The sequence below is a fragment of the Pelodiscus sinensis genome, chromosome 1, assembly GCF_049634645.1.
Source record: "Pelodiscus sinensis isolate JC-2024 chromosome 1, ASM4963464v1, whole genome shotgun sequence".
NCBI lineage: Eukaryota > Metazoa > Chordata > Testudines > Trionychidae > Pelodiscus > Pelodiscus sinensis.
Window position 1 is genome coordinate 172,417,906 of NC_134711.1, and position 19,681 is coordinate 172,437,586.

Below are 19,681 nucleotides of genomic sequence, written 5' to 3' on the forward strand. Positions count from 1 at the left end.
CTATGTATTGACAGAAGACCTATAAAGAATTTAAAAATAACAGACAGTCTCTTTCCTTCTCACCCTGCAGGAAAAAATAAATTGAGTTTACAGATTTGTTGTTTGGTTATGAGCAAGACACAGTATGCTCTGTGCATGTGAATTGGATGTATTCAGAAAAATGAGGCTGAAAAAAGAGTTAATTTGGTTAAGAATGTGTGGTCAACTGTGGTTAGTCTTTCTTGGGAGTATGACTCCTAAAATCTGCATCCATCTCTTCCGAAAGGTGCTCTTGTCCTCACAAGCCTCCTCCTGTTTCAGTGTTAGTGGAATATAGTTATTATGGGAGGTCATAGCCTCAGACACAAGCTCTGATATCTCCAATTGTTCGATCTCCCAGTGAGGGGCAGAGGAACCTTCAGGCTTATACTATCACCTAAATTCTGCTGTGGAACTGTCAGAAGCACTCCTTTTCAAAGACATCAAGTGTTGATTTAAAGAGCATAGGGAAAAAATGATTAATTTTAGATGGGCCTTCTGAATATGGATTATTTGTGTGGCCATTCTATGTTGTATTGGAAATTGAAAGTGAAACAAACAAAAATTGAATTTATTGCTGAAATTCAGAAGCAAAAAAAGGGCCATGCTATCATATTGGTTTGATAATATTCAAAGCCCAGTTAAATGTTTGCAATTAAGATTTTTTTTCAGAAACACACAGGTGAATATGGCACATATTTCCACAATGTTGGCATATTATTTCAGTTATCTTGTCCACTATGGCAGAACTTTCTCTGGTCATTGCTTGCACTTTGGTATCTGCACAGAGTTTAGTATAGTTATGTTAGCTCCTATCAACTTATTTCTCAAGCAAACTAACGAAAAGCTTAATAGTAAAAATAAAGATATACGTGGTAACTTGTAATGAAAACTGAAAAATATGTGGTATGTTAAATGGAACTAGCAGACAAGATAAATTCCTTTATATTTTGAAAAATAAGTAATATTCAGAGGTCTTGAAATGGCTTCAGTGAAGCTTGAGCTTGACTCTGCTGAATTAATAACATATGCAAAAGTTTAAGTCAGATTCCTTTAAAATGGACATGATACTGACAAATATTTAAGGCAATATTGCAAATCTCATAAAATGTCATTCTTTATCTGAACATTATTTTTCCAAAGTCTAGTCACTTTCTTTTTAAAGGTTTTAAAAGTATTTTGCATGCGAGACATCCATTCAGATTATGAAATTGTATAAACAATATTAATTTAACATTCGATTTCAGCAAGGTGAAAATATACATCTTTGTCTGTTTTTATTATAATTAACTTATCATACTTGAACAAGTAATGGCATATATCTAATTTACAAAAATAGCCATAACTTAGTTATAGAAGATATAATGTGCTGTATAATATAATGTCATTGCCATACCTAATGTATCATGCGCTGAAAGAATTGAAATTCTCCTTTTTTGCGGGTGAGAGGAATTATTGTAAAGACGTTATTGTAAAGAATGATTGTAAGGACATTCTACTTTACAAACCATGTTGTCTTCTCTATGCCTTTACATGTACAACCCTTGACATTATTTGATGTCTTGAGATCAATTCAAAGATCTTCACTGGTTCCCATAACAGGATGGTATGCCCCTTTACGGTCCTGGGACCAGCCAACTCTGTTGAATAATCAGATGCATCTGAAAAGGGGATAGGTGTTCTCTGTGAAGATCCAGACTTGTCATTAAGGCTGAGGAAGCAGAATCAGTAGGCAGCACACTGGGAGAGGCTGCCAGACTCTCTGGGAAGCCATAGGAGCCTCCAAGGGAGAGGACTGGAAGACAGCACTTAGGGTATGCCTACTCTACAGAGTTTTCTGAAAAACTACCATTTTTCTGAAAAAATTTCAATTACATCCACACTGCAATCACATTCTTCTGAAGGAAAATCAAAAGAATATTGGTTTTTCCAATATTGGTAATCCTCATTCTACGAGGCAGAAGCCTTTTCCAAAAGAGCTCTTTCAGAAAAAGGTGTGTGTGGATGGGGAAGAGGGAGTTCTTTCAAAAGAAGAGGAAAGGGGAAGAAGCACAGGTGCTCTGGTGGCCACTCAGTCCTTATTAGTCCCAGCTGAAATGTGAGAGAGTGTCCACACTAAATAGATTCTATCTTTTGGAATAAGTTTTTCTGGAAGATCTCTTCTGGAAAAGCTTCTTCCAAAAGAAGCTACAGTCTAGACATGGGGTGTGTCTAGACTACATGCCTCCTTCGACGGAGGCATGTAGATTAGCCAGATCGGAAGAGGGAAATGAAACCGCGATTAAAATAATCGCGGCTTCATTTAAATTTAAATGGCTGCCCCGATCTGCCGATCAGCTGTTTGTCGGCAGATCGGGGCAGTCTGGACGCGATGCGCCGACAAAGAAGCCTTTCTTCATCGGCACAGGTAAACCTGGTTTCACGAGGCTTACCTCTGCCGATGAAGAAAGGCTTCTTTGTCGGCGCGTCGCGTCCAGACTGCCCCGATCTGCCGACAAACAGCTGATCGGCAGATCGGGGCAGCCATTTAAATTTAAATGAAGCCGCGATTATTTTAATCGCGGCTTCATTTCCCTCTTCCGATCTGGCTAATCTACATGCCTCCGTCGACGGAGGCATGTAGTCTAGACACACCCATAGCCTCAGTTATAAGAGCAGAGAAGATATCACAGAGCCCCAGGAGTAGGGACAAAGAGAATGCTGGAGTGTTGCTGAGGAAATGGCAAAATTTGCTTTCTTATGTTCAGTAAGTACATGGTGGGACTATTGTTGAATGTCAGCATGGAAGAGGAACCTTAGTAGTGGCAGAAGATCCTTCGATTAAGATTCCTAATTGAGTGGACATTGTCAAATTTGAACTTTGATGACTTTATTTTTTGACTTGAAATACTCACATTTGTCATAATAAATGAGCCTGAACAAGGATGTTATTAAAATGATATTCTCAACAGCATGAGGAAGGGGAAACTGAGGCAGAGCACTAAATTGCCAAGTCTTGCTCACTGCAGAGGAGCGTCACTAGATAGGCTGCCTACTTTAGAAGGCCATCATAGTCTGACAGTATTCTTCCCGTTTTGTTTTCATTGTTTTTTGGCCATCTGTGTTTTGTTTTTTTGTCATGTGTTTTTTAAAAGTACATAGGAGAATTTGATAGAATATATGGCAAGTGTATCTGTTGTTTTGGGTAATTTTGTAGGGTCCTCAGTCCATGCAGAAGACTGCAATGTCTAACATATGCAGAAGACTGCAATATCTAACATAATACCCACATCTCTATTGTGGCTCAAATGTAAAAGTTGCTTGGAGACCACATTTTCTGATGTGTTTGTGAAAATGGGCTATTTGCAGAGGTGCACCAACATAGGCAGAAAAAAAATCCTCTAAAAAAATCCTACACAACACATGTCTTATTTCCAGCCCCAGCAGGTGATCACATGTTCCACTATGAAGAAAAAAAACACACAGAACTAGAAAATGCATTGAGCTCAAACATACACATTTTCTCCCAAGTCTTCCCTTGGAGGCAACATCTCAGGTTCACCTCCCCCACTAAATGCACATTTCAAGATCCCTAAGGATTTTGCTAGTACATGGGCAGAGAGTAGAAACATCCATGAAGTGGCCCTGAACTTTCACATACCTCCCTTGCCTTCCCCATGCTCATAACAGCATGACTGCATCACTGTTATGCAGCAGATGGAGACTGAAATGGATACTGCTTCTCAAACCGAGTTGAGGGTTAAACTGGCAGTAACTTTTGGGTAGATTTTTTTAAAATGTATTTATCCAACCTACCCCCAGGCGTGAGGTGCACCCACTATCCATTATCTTTCCCTCCCTTGGCTCTGTTGTCTTCCTCCGTTCGACAACAGAGCACATAACACAGAAAAGGGCTACTACAATGTGATGGAGTGGTGATTAAAAGGATTGTTGTTTTCTCTTGAATTTGAATTTGAAACACAGTTCCAGTGCATAGACTAGCATTGCCAGTCCTCGGTGTTCAAAAATCTTAAATCAGGCCCCCAAAATCAATAGTGGATTTAAACACATGTTATAAATTCTTCTATGTAACTGTTTTGGGACCTGCGGTCATTCATAGTGCATTTGGATCACATTTTTAAGCTTTGTCTGACAACCACGAGGACTAGACATTTACTATTTTTTTAATAAAAGCCTAGATTCTCATGTAGTCCTAGGACTCCAGGAGCTAAAGTTTTAAGAAAAAAATAAATTTCATCAGGCTGTAACCATAAGAGTTGGGAACACTTATTTATAAATAGCTCTCTAGTCCTCATAATGTGTGAGAGTAAACATAAAAGAAGGCATGTTTCAAGCTTCTTAAGGAGTGATAAATATAAATAATGTATATGATTTCTTTGTACTGGAGAGTTGTATATGATCCAGTCTTGGGATAAGATACTCTAAGATAGGACTACTCTTGCAGTGTAATATTCCGATGCTTATCCAGACCTTTATCAGAGGAAAGATTTCAAAATCTTGTATATGTGGGTTTTCTGTGTTTTCAAAATGAAGAAGGATGGCTTTGTGGTTAAGGAAGGTGACTGGTAGTGTTGTTTGTTCTGGTTCTACCCTATACACTGCATGGCTGTAGGAAAGATTGTTGATGAAAATGCCAAAATATTTTCAAATGTCTTGGCCATAAATTATTTACCTTTTCACTGCTCTAAAGAGTAAGATTAACATGTCAGGTATAAAGAGAATATCTTATCTATCCTTACATTTGCTAAAAATGTAAGTCTCCAAAGTAGAAATCAATGGAGAGCTAATGTACAAGAACTCTAAAAACATTGTTTATTAATGTTTTCATATATAGGCATGTTTCCTAATTGAAAACTATTTTAAAGAATTAGTACTACTTCATTTTAACACCAGACTTGCATAATCCAGAAACAAATTTCAAGGTTCATGTCCTAATCTGCCTTTTTTAGTATCTTGGAAAATCACACCGAGTTTACCTTAAACCCATGACTGTCTGAAATACCAAAAAATTAGAAAATGTCAGATAATTTCTCATCAACTTCTCTACATAACTCTGGTGGAAAACCACTGGTATAAAGGTCTTTCAAGGGGTACATAATTTCATCTAGATATTTGCCTAGTTTTACAACAGGCTACATAAAACACACTAGTAACACCAAATAACAGGTCATACAAACAATAAGCTGTCTTTACGGTTCTTTTTTTACTGTGCATTGAAATGAGTACAATATTTATATTACAGCTGATTCCTTTTACAAGAAATAAGAAAATAAGCAATTTTTCAATAATGAGGTGCTATGCCACTTGTATTTTTATGTCTTTTAAGAGAGATGTAACTGTTGGGAATGCAAAACACATCAGATTCCTGAAAGGGGAACGGTAGTCTGGAGAGGTTGTGAGTCACTGCCCTACACCATGTATCAAGTTTCCTCCTTCAACTAGACAGTCCCTTTTTTCACTGACTGATTTATCTCTGTGTCGTGTTGGTTATAAAGGATGCTATTACAGTGAGACCCAATACTGTTGTTGCCTTTCTCAGACTGCAATGCTGTAGAGGTCCCAAGCTTATAAACTGATGCTATCCTGACTCAAGTCCTGTCCTGTGGCAACTTTGAATCAAAAGTGCTACCAATACTGTAAGACTGAATGGCTCGGTCTGAGCACAGCATTATGTTTGGGAACACAAAGACAATTTCATCCCTGAGAACTCTAATGAAGTTATGTTAAGTTTCTCTATTCTTGTTCTATTCCTATACTAGTCTATATTTCTATTGTGGTCCTTTTCTAACCTTGAATCTTTCATAAAGCTTTACCATAGTGTACAAGATGGAACATAGATACCTGACTGTTATAAGTCCTTGTCTTCACACCCTGAAAAGGCAATATAACCAAGAAAATATATATAACCAAGATATTTTTATAATATTTTGTATTACTGATGGAGAGAAAAAAAGCTTGATTTCCTCTCCCTCCACTCCATAGTCTGTTTCTAAACCTGACCTCTCCCACTGTTCCATTCACTGGTTAACAATTAATAGAAACAAATTTTTCACAGCTGTGTTGCTGTAATCTCAATGCAGCAGAATTTGTAGCATAAAAGAACCAAATAAGTACAAGAGTACTTCACATTTCTGTCACAGCTTTCTTGAATGGTAATCCCATCTAAACAGGGAATATCTCTTTCATCTATGAATGTACAGCACCTACCACAATGAGGCTAGATTTTCCATAAATCAAATAATGAATTGAAATACAAATAATCCTGCATGCACAGGTCTCTTGATGCCTCACCAAGGTGAATGGATTAAATCTCACACCATCTCCAAGATAAGTAAACAGAGTGGCAACAGTTTGAAAAGTGGACAGTGATGAGACACTTCAGTATTCAAGTTCTCCATCCTTTGCCCTGATTTTCAGAGTGGATGATCTCCTGTAGCTCCTGTTAACTTCAACAGTAGTTGTGAGTGCTTAGCACTTATTAAAATTGGGCCAGAGCCAGGCAGTTCCTCTTTGGAGATCAAGGAGTGAAGACTGGCTGATTGTGCGATCAGCAGTACCGTGATCAGTTCAATGTGGAGAGCTTATTGCAGACTGGACTGAGGCCCAGGATCAGCCACTGAAGACCAGGGATTGGCTGGTGGTAAGAGCTGTAGAGTCCTAGACAGGGTGCTGATGGAACTTTGAGACAAAGCTCTGAGGTAAAGTCAAGGATGTTGCAGGACTAGGGAGAAATGGCTCAGGGACTGAGAATAGCAGGAGAACTTTAATGAATGGGACACCACAGGCAATTGCTATTTACAGAGTCTCTGGACTTGAACGCAGACTATGTCCACACTGGATGCTTCTTTCAGAAGACGCTTTTCCGAAAGAGATCTTCTGAAAAAAAACTTCTTCCAAAAGAGAGCATCTATATAGCAAACGTGCATCAAAAAAGTGATCTGCTTTTTCAAAAGATAGCATCCACTCTGTGTGGATGCTGTCTCACATTTAAGCTTTTATTACTATGGATGGAGTGGCCACCAGGACACTTCTGCTTTTTCCTCTTTCCTCTTTTGAAAGAACTCCCTCTTCCCCGTCCACACACGCCTTTTTCCAAAAGAGCTCTTTCAGAAAAAGGCTTCTTCCTCATAGAAAGAGGTTTACCAATGTCGGAAAAACCCCTCTGTCCTTTTGATTTTTTTTTTCAAAAGAACGTGATTGCAGTGTGGACGTAAGTGACATTTTTTCAGAAAAATGGCATTTTTTCCGAAAAAAAACCCTGTAGTGTAGACATACCTCCCTGAGTAGTGGCCAGACATGGGTCCTTCTAAAACCCCTCCAAATAGTTATTGGGGCAGGGGAGAAAAAAAGCCTGGTCCTAAAGTAATCCAGAGGAAGGAACTCTGGGATACCATCCCATACTAGAGCAGGAAGACGTAGCAAGAGCATGCAAGCACATGATCTGAGCCAAAAGAGGGCAAACCAGTTACAGTGAGATAAAAAACAGAACTGAATTGTAGCTGCTTTAAACTCCATTAATTACAACATTCACTGCAGCCTTCCTCGTGTGTAAGTACGAACATCAAGATTAGCAAGGCCAGATGTTATGCAAGATGCTTTTCATTGGTGATGTATTTGTATAATTATATGTTAATGCCTCATTTTCAGCTCAGAGCATTACTTATGAAATTTAGTATTAGTGATTTCAATTTGTATGCATTTCCTTCAACTTATCTCTGCTTCTATACTTCTTCCCAGTTTCAGTGCTTATAACAAATTCCTAGATGGATCATGATGGGTCATAATAATGCAGGCTTGCTGGTATAAACAGAAGTAGAAGCTGTTAACGCCTTCTGAACAGCAGAAGTAGATTAGGTGATATTCATAGTGTGCATATTCTGCCTGCCTGTCTCATTGAGCTATGTGGTATATTGAACTTGTTCTGAAAGGCATGTTCATGAAAGGCATCAGTTGTACATGACTTAATGAGAATTACATAGGTAGTTGATGACACAAGATCCAGTTGCCCTTTGAAGAGAGCATGCCAATTTCGTTCTAGTCCCATTTTAAGTCAATGAACCCTTGCCCTCACCAATGGCGTCACTGAATAGTGACCTTCGCAATCATGGTGTCATAGTAGTCCCCTTTCTACTATAGCTCAGTAAGGCTATGTCTAGACTGCAAGCCTCTTTCGAAAGAGGCTTTTTCGAAAGTATCTTTCGAAAAAGCCTCTTTCGAAAAAGAGCGTCTAGACTGCAAGCAGTACTTTCAAAAAAGCAAGCCGCTTTTTCAAAAGAAAGCAGCGACTGAGTCTGGATGCTCTCTTTCTAAAAAGCCCTGTTGGCATTCAAGAACGCCTTTTTTTGAAAGAGCACTTTCGAAAAAAGGCATTCTTCCTTGTGAAATGAGGTTTACCGCCGTCGAAAGAAAAGCTGCGTTCTTTCGATTTAATTTCGAAAGAACGCGGCTGCAGTCTAGACGAAGGTGAAGTTTTTTCGAAAAAAGGCTACGTTTTTCAAAAAAAAAAAACCTGAGTCTGAACACAGCCTAACAATCTAGCATATCTCTTCATAAATATTGACTTTTAAATTACATTTTGAATTTGGCACCACCAAAGTTTCTGTAGAATGTCATTCTATAAATCAAATGTGTAAGAGCAGTGCTCATTGTATAAATAAAATCTGTGAAGGTTTCCTGTGAAATATTTTTCCAAACAGGGAACTAAAGCTCCCAGAGATCATCAATGAAAGGTCCCTATTGAATAGCAAGTGCCACTGTAGATTATTTGTCAAGCAATATGACTAACATCACACTTTGATCTCATCTCATTGGGCTCCAGTTTATTTAATGTGTCACACTTTGTCTTGTATTTCACCTCAGCTGTTCTTGTTTTAACATTTAAATGCCTTGCTTCTACTACATCTGATACTATAGTAGCACTGTAATCTGAGATTACTGTTATGTGACTTTCTTTTTATATAACTTCTGATGAAGAAGCATTATTGTAAAGTTTGTCAACAAGATCAGTTTTAAAGTGTCTTGCATATTAATCTAATTTGTTTTTATTTGGAGTATTCAATTTCACTGTGAATGGAAATCTCATTGTAATTTAAGTAATAGATCTTGTGACTCCCTCTGTACACTTAGGGTCAAATATTGTAATTGATGGGTTCATAGAGAATGCAGCTGTACATTCAATCAGATGCTGTTCTACGTCAACAAACAGAATGTTCATTGACATCAATAATATGGGTGTCAACAGGAGCTCTGTGCATAGATCATGAACAAGATAAGCCTCTTATAGTAGAATATTTAACTTATTTTGAGTAAGTTGACCAACCCAATTTCAGTCATTTCTTATTTTTCCTTTTATTCCATTTTAAATTAAAATGCAGATTTGTTCACCCACAGCAGAAGATAGCTACACACTGCTTAGATAAGAGATATCAAAACAGAGAAATTAAAGTGATCTGTAACTAAGTTGTATTTCTGCTGTAAGTCTGAGTGCGGCAGTCTTATCACTTAAAATCATAACAGAAAAATAGAAATAAATGGATTTTCTTTTCCTCAGATACCTACTGACTCACAAAGCTCTTGTTGCATCTGTCAATTAATGCTGTTGAGAGAACTCAGAACATGAGCTGAAAAATAAAACCATTTTTATTTCAGAAATAAAAAATGTTAGAATATATTTTCAGTATACATGCTAAGGATAAATTGCAGTACGCACCTGATCTTATACATATGTTCATATGTATGAGCCTGATCCTATACTCTTGTTCAGAGGGTTGTTTTTTTTAAATTGTAGGCTCAGTAGTAAACCATAACCCCCACTCTAAAGCTTGTATAGAAAAGTGACAGGTGTTTCCATTCTTGGCTGTGGGAGCTCTGAGGATAGTTTATCAAGAAAATTGAAATGCATACGCCCTTTGCATGTGGTGCAATCTGTGCTAATCGCTATCCCGAGCTTGGGTGCTCACTAATTGGATGTTACACTAAATCAGACACAGTGAGTAGTGTTCCATGTAAGCTGAGTTTTTGGGCGGCCACCCAGGACTATGACAAATGACACCCAGCTGGTTAGCAGAACGCCCACAGCACCCACTGCCAGCAGCATGTTTCTACCCGCACATGCCTCATTGCACATAAAATTTATTCTACACATGGATGGAAAAAATTAGAGGGAACATTGACAGACAGGTTTTTCAACATTTGCCTTTTGTTTTGGACTTTTACCATTTTAACTTTTTTTTTCTCCATTTCTTGGAGAATAACACTTATCAAGTCCTGTAACATGAATCAGTTAAAATAAAAATGACAAAATTTAACACAAACTTTCTGCTATTGAGACATTTGAGACAGGCTGGTAACTGACTTGTAATGTTCTTATGAATGAACAATGACACTTCATAATAATGGGAGCAAGGACTTAATTCTGTGCAGTACTAGGCAAATAGAAATTAAGGGTGTATCACAAGCAAAGAATAAAGCTGTGTTTGCACAATACCTAACAGAATGGGGTCTAGGTACTATAGTAATACAAGTAATAATGGCATTTGAAACTGGTCCTACTCAATGACTTCTCAGGATTACAGGGACATTGATGGATAACAACCTTATTTATCCACATGCTGTCAAATGTAAAGTTATTGGCTAATGCAGGGGCAGATGACCATTTTGCGGGGCCCAGTGCAGCACCGGATATAGGGCCCCCTTTTGCCACGTCGCATGCGCAGGGCTTCTTGAAGCGCGGGGCCCGGGGCGGCCGCCACGCTAGCCCTGCCCTATATCCACCCCTGGGCTAATGAAGCAGTTGACATTCATAATTTATGCAAGGGAGAGGCCTCAATGCTTCATGTATGAGAGAGATTTTGTTGGGGTATACTATAGGTTGCTATATTTTATTCAGTGGGAACCAAGAAAAACCTGGATAGATGAGTAGCAGATGAAATTCACTGACTAGAACTGGAAGAAACTATGTTTTCCACAGAAAATTCTGTGATTTTAAAAAAAAATTTCTGTTACAAAAGAGGAAAACATTTCCCACAAAACAAAATTCTAACAACAAAATCACTTTCAGTCAGGGACATTTTGGTTTTGGTAATATTGAAATGCTTTGTTTTGATTTTGATATTTTATTTTTTTAACATTTTCCTGAAATTAAATTTCATATTCAAAAGTTGTTTTGAAACATTCCATTCTAAAAATGTCAAAACAGCATTTCAACTTTATCAAAATCCTTTTCCAATTTTTTCCTGAAATGAAATGTAAAAATCAACACATTTCTATAACAAGTTTTGCTTTTTATTAACTAGCATTTTCTGAGAGAAAAAACATTCAGTTGGAAATTTTGCAACCAGTTCTACTGTTGGCAAATGCTGTTTAATGTGCATTATAAAAGAATATTATGAATGGCTCTAAATTAACTGTAACCACTCAAGAAAAAAGCCTGGATGTTCATGTGGTCTAGCTCAAAGAAAATATCTGGTCGATGTGGTAATGTGGTCAAACCTGGGGCATCACACTTTACATGTAAAAGGTTGTATAAAGAGACTTTATAACAATTACTCTCCGGCTGCGTCTAGACTGGCAAGTTTTTCCTCAAAAGCAGCCGCTTTTGCGAAAAAACTTGCCAGCTGACTACACTGGCTGCTTGAATTTGCACAAGAACACTGACGACCTAATGTAAGATTGTCAGTGTTCTTGCGCAAATACTGTGATACTCCCACTCAGGGATAAGCCCTCTTGCACAAATGCTTTTGCGCAAGAGGGCCAGTGTAAACAGGTAAAAATTGTTTTGCGTAAAAAAGCCCCGATGGAGAAAATGGCGATTGGGGCTTTCTTGCGCAAAACCGCGTCTAAATTGGCACAGACGCTTTTCCGCAAAAAGTGCTTTTGCGCAAGAGCGTCCGTACCAATCTATGCTTTTAACGGAAAAACTTTTCCATTAAAAGCCTTTGCGGAAAATCATGCCAGTCTAGACGCAGCCTCCATGTCCACTGACAGTGGGATAAGAAATAATCAGTTTAGTTTGCACCAAGGGAGATTTATATTAGAAATTAGGAAAAGCTTTTGTACTTTAGGAATAGTGAGACACTGGAACAGATTAACGTGGGAGCTTGCGGAATCCCTGTCACTTCAGATTTTTAAGAACAGGTTAGACAAACATCTGTCAAGATCATCTAGGTACATTTAATTCTGCCTTCGTGTGTGTGGGATGGATCATTCAGTGACCTCCTGAGGCCAATGCTACATTTCTATGAAACCAAACAAAACAAGTCTGTGTAAATTCAGATGGTTGCATCCCAGGTCCAAAGAAGTACTGAGCATCTGCAGCATTCATTAAACTCAACTGGAGATATGTCTGTGCTCAGCTCCTCTAAAAATCAAGCTTTTCTACAGTGTACTGGTAGATTTATATGATAAAGTGGGGTGCAATCATTTACAGAGGCTAGATCATCTCAATTTCATGGATTGTTCTTATTATCCTATATTTTGATTATTTAGTTAGAGTTGATTGCTCAAGGTCATTCAGCAAATTAAAAACCTCATAATTAGAGAACCTAAAGGCTGTGACATGCATTCCCTTGCTTTAACTATTAGACCACCTGAATAAATAGTTTAACTAGGCTCCTAAGTAGAGACTGTGTTCAACAATCAGGTTGAAACAAGCCTGTTGGAAATTTCAGGGAGCCCTGATATTTAACACAGAGAGGTTTTGTTGGAGATCGCCCTTATATATAAGGAAACCTATGCTAAGGTGCTGGTGTTTTGGGGTTGTTTCAAGTAAGAGAACAGATGACTGTCCAGACAGAAGTGTCATAGATAGCAATGGCCTGAATTGTCTATGATTTTAAATTCTTATCAATGCCAGTTTGTGGAACTTTTCAACAGTACCAATGATGATTAGATGTCTAACTTCCGTTCACTTTGTCAGTTTCCTATGTAGTTAGGCAATGTAAGCATTAGAACTGTTTATGGTAGCTCAGACAGCTAAGCAAACGCGATGCTGCTGCAATTCTATTTGTTTCTTGTGAATTAGAAACAAACAGTTATATTTGTTCTATTTTTGTGCTTTGTTCTATTTTTGTGCACTAATATTATCAGTAAGGTCAGCTAGAAATCACAACACTGGAAGCTAAATGATCACTGCAGTCTAGAAGGGGGAGTTCATACACCGGGGTTTGTTTTTGTTTTTGTTAGGGAGTCCTGTATATAAGCAATATTATAAAACTGGGTGGGGAACGTAAGGCCTAGGGGCTAGATGCAGCCCCCAGCTTACCTGGATCCAGCCCCTAAGACTTGGGGCTCTCCCTTCCCCAGTGAGGGACAGATTCGTGAGGGTTTAGTTGCTTCTCACTTGTGTGCAGCCCCCAACTGATTTTTTCTGTGTATCAGTGGCCCCCAACCCAAAAGAAGGTTTCCCACCCCTGTTATAAAGAAATTTCTCAGGAAGAGATTATTGGTTATAATTCCTGTTCTTCTCTGATTAACTTTAAATTCCAGTCTTGCATTAAATGTACTTAATATAGAACCCTTGCAAATGGCACATAAAATTCAGTTCCATCTGTTTTTCAACGGTGCCATATGTATTATAGAATCATAATTTTCATTGCCATGATGCAATTTCAATTATAAATATCTATTCCAGGAGTGTATTAGTCAGGGATATATATACAATTATCATTAGCATGCTATATGGAAGTAATTTGTATTTTGTATTTATTCTACAAAATGTAAATTTGGGTTATCCTGTGCATGTGTTAAAATAGGGCAAAAGTCAAAGTTTACTTAAAATGTTTTCTTTTGGGGCCCATTCCTACTTAGAAGGAACACGTGTATGTGGTTTGCATAGCAGCAGATGTGTGTTTGTGGGGAAAGGGATAGTGTGGTGTTTGGGTAGTGGCAGCTGTGTTTCAGGTTGGAGAGGCAACTTGGGAGACAGATTACACAATGTATGGGAGTGGGGGTCCTACAGCAGGGTGAGGTGGGCAGATGCAGAAATGTAGATGTTTGAAAATGGTTAATTATCATTTAATTTTTAAAAGTGTTTATGCCATACATAAATGATTGAAAATTATGTTCATTACATCATGCATACACCAAGCCAATACACAAGTGTGATGTAGAAGAAAGTTGTTAAATAAATATATTAAAAGTTATACATGAAAACCCAATATGCATAAGCACATGGATTTATGGGGAAATTATGTACTGAATTGAAGGACATAGCGTCCAGTCTTGTCTCTTGGGTACAATAATACAACAGATTTTTTTTTTTAATAAAGAAACCATTGCTGCTCATGTGGAGCCAACCTTTGATTGAGCATGGAGTCTGAATCATGGCTCTCAACCATAAAAAGACACCTTTGGATCACTGTCAAATCTCATTATTTGGCTTTTATAGTACTTCCTGCCTATTCTACAGTAAATGTTAAATACTATTTTGAAAAATGTGTAAATTACCTAAGCCACATGCGATGACGGGCAAAACATTTAAAACTGTTACTAATACATCTCTGATCAGCAAATCTTAGACCAAATGTTAACAAATTGCAAAAACGCCCACACAAAAGCTAAAATAAAATAAGGAAAGAAAACAAACAAGCAAAAATATTAGACTGAAATAACCAGATGCTAGAGAAAATAACTGGGCCTATAGTGGCTCAGTGAGATGGGGGAAGCTTGTTTAGTCACTGCTGTTGCTGTGTGAATTTTAATGGGTCTAAAATGAAACCCCAAAGCCTCATAACAATGGTAGAGAATCACAGAAAGAAATACTTTCTTTTAACATCGATTTAAGAACTTTGTTAGATTAAGAAAAATTGTATTTTCCCTAAAATTACACTGTCTTGATGCAAACCTCACAGGCCAGGGAGCTGCTCGAGCTGATGTGCTTCTTTAGCTGGTGGGGTCGTGCAGGTGGATTTTTGTTTACTTCAGGTGAGGGCAAGGAATTCCAGTGCAAGGACGTAGTTGTGACCAGGGTAGGGGAGACAGGATTCCAGGGCAAGGGCACAGATATTAGTGGGGGCACATGCAAGCAGGAGGAGATGGGGGTGTCAAGGTGAGGATTCAGTTTCATGTCTTTTTTGTAGGATCCTGGTCTCTGCCTGAGCTCCTGGAAACAGGGGGAAGACACTGTTAAATTGCTTGTGCTTTATTGCCAACCCCAATCATTCAAAACTCATGAATAATCTGCCCCGCCCCACCCCACAAAAAGAATTTATTTTTTGAAATCACAGATAATAATATACTTGGTGATTTTTTATTTGGCATCTGGTGTTTGAGGTCTTTGGTTGAACTTGGGGCATGTTTCCTAGCTTTTCTCCACAAACCATGAGACCTAAAGTCTTCCTTTAAAAAAAAAAAAGTCTGGGATTTTCTTCTAATACCATGTACCAACAAAGAATCATAATCTATTAAATCAGAGTAATTACAGAGTGGTGGATGAGGCATCAAGTAGTGAAATTCTCAGATCTGGCTTAATTCTAACAAACTTGCTCGTGCTTTTCAGGAAAAAATAAAATGCATGAATTATCAGGAGGCTTGTGATCAAATCAGGAGAGTTGGCATCACTGATGTCTAGTGAGTTTCACGACATGAATTAATAGTTTCACAGCTTGCATCTATGACTTTGCACACACCTTTCCTGGGCCACAGGGATGTGCTGGGAGAAGCATGGAGCTAGCAGTAGGAAGCCACTCTAGCACCACTGTATTGCTGGTGGTGGTAGCAGGGGCCTCCAGGAGGTTTTAAATCACCCAGAGACTGCAGAAAGGGGCATGGATTGTATTGGGAGGGAGTGTGTGGGCCAGTAAGAGGGGCTAGGAGATGTGGAGGGGAGAGGAGAATGCCCAGAAACCCCTGCTCCCCATCCCAGACCTCTGCAAGAGGGCAGTGCCTGCTGGCTTGCTAGGAGAATTTGAGGACTGGCACTGCCCCTAAAGTAAACTGAATTTGAGACTGCTGGCCTATAATTTTCTCCAGCTCTCTTCTGTCCATAATTGGGATATGTATTTAAATAAGACATACATGTATCCTCACATAATATATTTGAACTATGACTGTGGGTATGGAGTTGGAATAAAAATTGAAGAGGAGAAGAGGCATAGAACTTGAATGACTATGTAGTGTGAATTATTTGGGGAAAAAAATCCTGTGATGTTAGTGCTGCCTACTCTTGTGAATTTATCAAGAGTTTCACATTATTTAATATTTTTCTTAGAGCCCTAGCCTTTGGAATCATGTTTTATATGAGCAACTCAGATTTTATTTTTAACAAAATAAGCTTCTAGTACTCCCAGTTGTAAAGAACGCTTGAAATTGTGAACCCTAAAAGTGGAACAACCAGAAGGCAAATACAAAGAACCATTATTTTAAAAACCCATTTCAAATTTTGAATTATTGTAGTTGGCAGACCTGTGCTTCTCCTGCAAACTCTACTCACTTGAAATCAGTGGCATAGGTTTTTTTTTTTAAAGGTAGGTAACCGAACATAAATTTCATATTTCCAAATGAGAAATGGGTGAACTCAGCTTACTTGCATTTACACTCGACTACATTATTGTTTGAGATACCAAAATGAGGCACTGCTCACAACATATTTTACAGATGTTCAAGTAAGATTGACAGTTTTGGTTGGAACCTCTGCTGTTTGGACCCCATCAAGGAAAGGAGGAAGTCCCCCAGCTGGGGAAATGGAAGCGCAGCAAAGTGCAGGTTTGGGAGTGGTGGGGGTGCCAGGTAAGCACCACAACCGGATCCCTCTCATTCACTCTCCTTCCTTCCCTCTCAGATCCTGCACCCCCAGGTCAAGTGCCCTTCATTATGGTCTGGAGAATTTCATAATCCGGCATAGCCTATTTCTCAAGGCTACCGGATTAAAGAGGTTCAAGTGTATTAATCTTTACATCCTGGAGACTCCGGGACAATCCTGGCGGGTTAGCAATCCTACATTGCTGTCAGCGGGCCTGCCCTGTGTGGCAAGAATTTTGTAATGTGCACCAATATGGAGATGATGTGTGACACGTAATGTCCATATTGATACACTTCACAAAACTCATTCTGCACATGGATCTATCTATCCATCAGGGATGGATAGACATCTATCAAGGATGGTCTAGACCATTGTTTTTCAACCAGTGGTATGAGTACCCTTAGGGGTACTCAAGAGAAGTCTGGGGGGTAGGTCAACACAACTGAAATTTGGAGAAAACTGAATTTTTGTTTTAAGTTTTACAGCACTTTATTATTTTTGTACTTTTTATATCCAAAAGTTTCATTGCCCGCCCGGTTACGATTAAGTTGTTTAAACAAAATATGTCGCAATGGTAGAAAAAAATAGTGTCTGAAAACTGTAGCTACTGGGGGTACTTACTTTTTTTTCTTAATAAAGGGGTATTTTATTAAAAAAAAAAAAAAAGGTTGAGAAACATTGGTCTAGACAGTGCTTGGTCCTGCCATGAAGGCAAGGGACTGGACCTGATGATCTCTTGAGGTCCCTTCCAGTTCTAGTGTTCTATGATTCCATGGAGAGTGTGTGGTGGGGGTGGGTCAAGCAGTTAAGTGTGTGGGAGGAGGACTCAGGGCTGGGACAGAGGGCTGGTGTGTGTGTGGGGGGGGGAGAGTGAGGACTCTGGCTGGGGGTGTGTGGGTTGTGGGGTGTGGCAAGGGATGCAAAGTTTGGGGTGTAGGAGGCAGCTCAGGGCTGGGGTATAGTGGAGAGTGAGTTCTCCAAATGGAGGTATGGGCTTTAGAGTGGGGCAGGGGTTGGGTTGCCAGATGGTTACAATAAAAATACTGGACACACTTGACATTACATCACAATCTACATTACATCTTATTTAGAAAATACCGGCCATTTATATTTTCTCATTTATATTTTCTCAATTTGTTTCCCAAACAGAAAGCTCAAATACTGGATTGTCCAGTTCAAAAGGGGACACCTGGCAACCCTAGGCAGGGGATGAGGGAGTGCAGGCTGCTCCAGGGAGAGAGGACTAACCCCAGCCCTCTCTCACTGCAGAAGCTCTGAGCCAGGTGAGAAGTGCCTCTCTATGGGTGGAGTAGCTCCAGAGGGGCCTGGCTGGAGAAGGGTGCCACTCCATGGCCCTGGCATGTCCAGGCTAGGTTAGGTGGGGACTGTGGAACCTCTCCCCCAGCCATGAGAGGTACATGTGGGGGCTGGGCTGGGGCCAGAAGAGAGGCAGCTCTTCCCCAGCCATGGCAAGCCTGGGGCAGCTCCATGTTGGAGCTGGTGGGCTGCAGCGCCTCTCTCCATTGCAATTCAGAGCCCTGCATGGAAGTTAATAGCAGTCGCCTGGCCACATAGCTTAGAGGGAATCTAGCTGCCAGGTTTCCTTGTCAATTTCATGTATCCAGAAATTGACAAATCAGGCAACAGCTGATACAAGTTAACACAGTATTTACACAGACACTGCATCACTTACAAGGCTCTGGTATGTATACTGATATAATTAGTTCGACAAAGCTGTTGTAGTGTAGACTAGGCCAAAAACTAGGGAGTTGGTTGTTTCTGAAGAGTAAAAGGGAGGCCAGGAGCACTAGAAGAGAGGAAGGAAGGTAGAAGGAATGACTGGGTAGGAATTCTTTACAGGAGAGGATGGGTAATAACACTAATAGGTAAAAACTCAACTGTTGCCCCGGAAGAGAAGGGTGAAGAGGACACTGAGGGTACATCTACACAGCATCATTATTTCAGAATAACTGTTATTCTGAAATAACATAGTCCCTGTCTACACACAAGCAGTAATTTCAACAAAATGTCAAAATAATGTCCAGCTGGAGGATTTCTTACTTGAGTTCCTGAAACCCTCGCTTTATGAGGTTTAAAGGTAGTTGGAGAAAGAGTGCTCGTTCTCAGACTTACTGCTGTGTAGACAGCATCAAAAGCTGAAATAAGCTATTTCAACTTAAGCTACGCAATTGACATAGCTCAAGCTGCCTAGCTTATTTCCGATTTAGCTATGATGTGTAGACGTACCCTGACACTAGTGACTGGATAGCGAAGGGAGAGAGCAGAAGTCCTGCTGCTTCTCTTGGACAGAGTAAGTAGGTGGAGGAATTGGAAAGGAATGGGCTAGGGATGTAATTAGGGATTGTGACTAGGGTTGCCAGGTGTCGTTTTGAACCAGACAGTCTAGTATTTAAGCTTTCTGTTTGGGAAACATTGAGGAAATATAAATAAGAAAATATAAATGTCCAGTATTTTCTAAATAAGATGTAATGTAGATTGTGATGTAATGTCAAGTGTGTCTGGTATTTTTGTTGAAACCATCTGGCAACCCTAATTGTGACAGATGAGGTACCGCTGCCAGGGCCCGAGGAGGAGGAATGTAAGAACACTAGTGATTAGAGGAGGAGAGGCATTCGCTTGGGGAGGGTGGACAGTATATTGTGCTTGTACAGTGTCCAGGAGAATGAGGTCCTGATTCCTGGCACCCTGACAGTAGAATAAGACCTATTAACACTAGCGGTTAGATGGGAACAGCTTCTGAGGATCAAGAGAAGGAGGGACCCGAGTGGGAGGGAGCCCAGCAACCCTTGCCCATAGTTGAGCAAGTTGCTGCTGTGGTAACTGGTGAAGAAGGAGGAGAGGAGTGTGGAAGGAGGAAGGGCAGTAGTAGTGGAGAGTTGGGGTGGAGGGAAGACGGTGCCGCTG

The 19,681-nt window shown here is 39.6% G+C and overlaps 1 long non-coding RNA gene across 1 annotated transcript in view; it reads right to left on the minus strand.

Annotated features, from left to right (window-relative positions):
* Positions 1–10,893: 10,893 nt before the first annotated feature.
* LOC112547591 (uncharacterized) overlaps positions 10,894–19,681 on the minus strand; it is a 31,191-nt gene continuing 22,403 nt past the window's right edge. The window contains exon 3 of the long non-coding RNA XR_003091356.2: positions 10,894–15,118. This is a non-coding gene — a long non-coding RNA (uncharacterized LOC112547591). The remainder of the gene's footprint in view (positions 15,119–19,681) is intronic.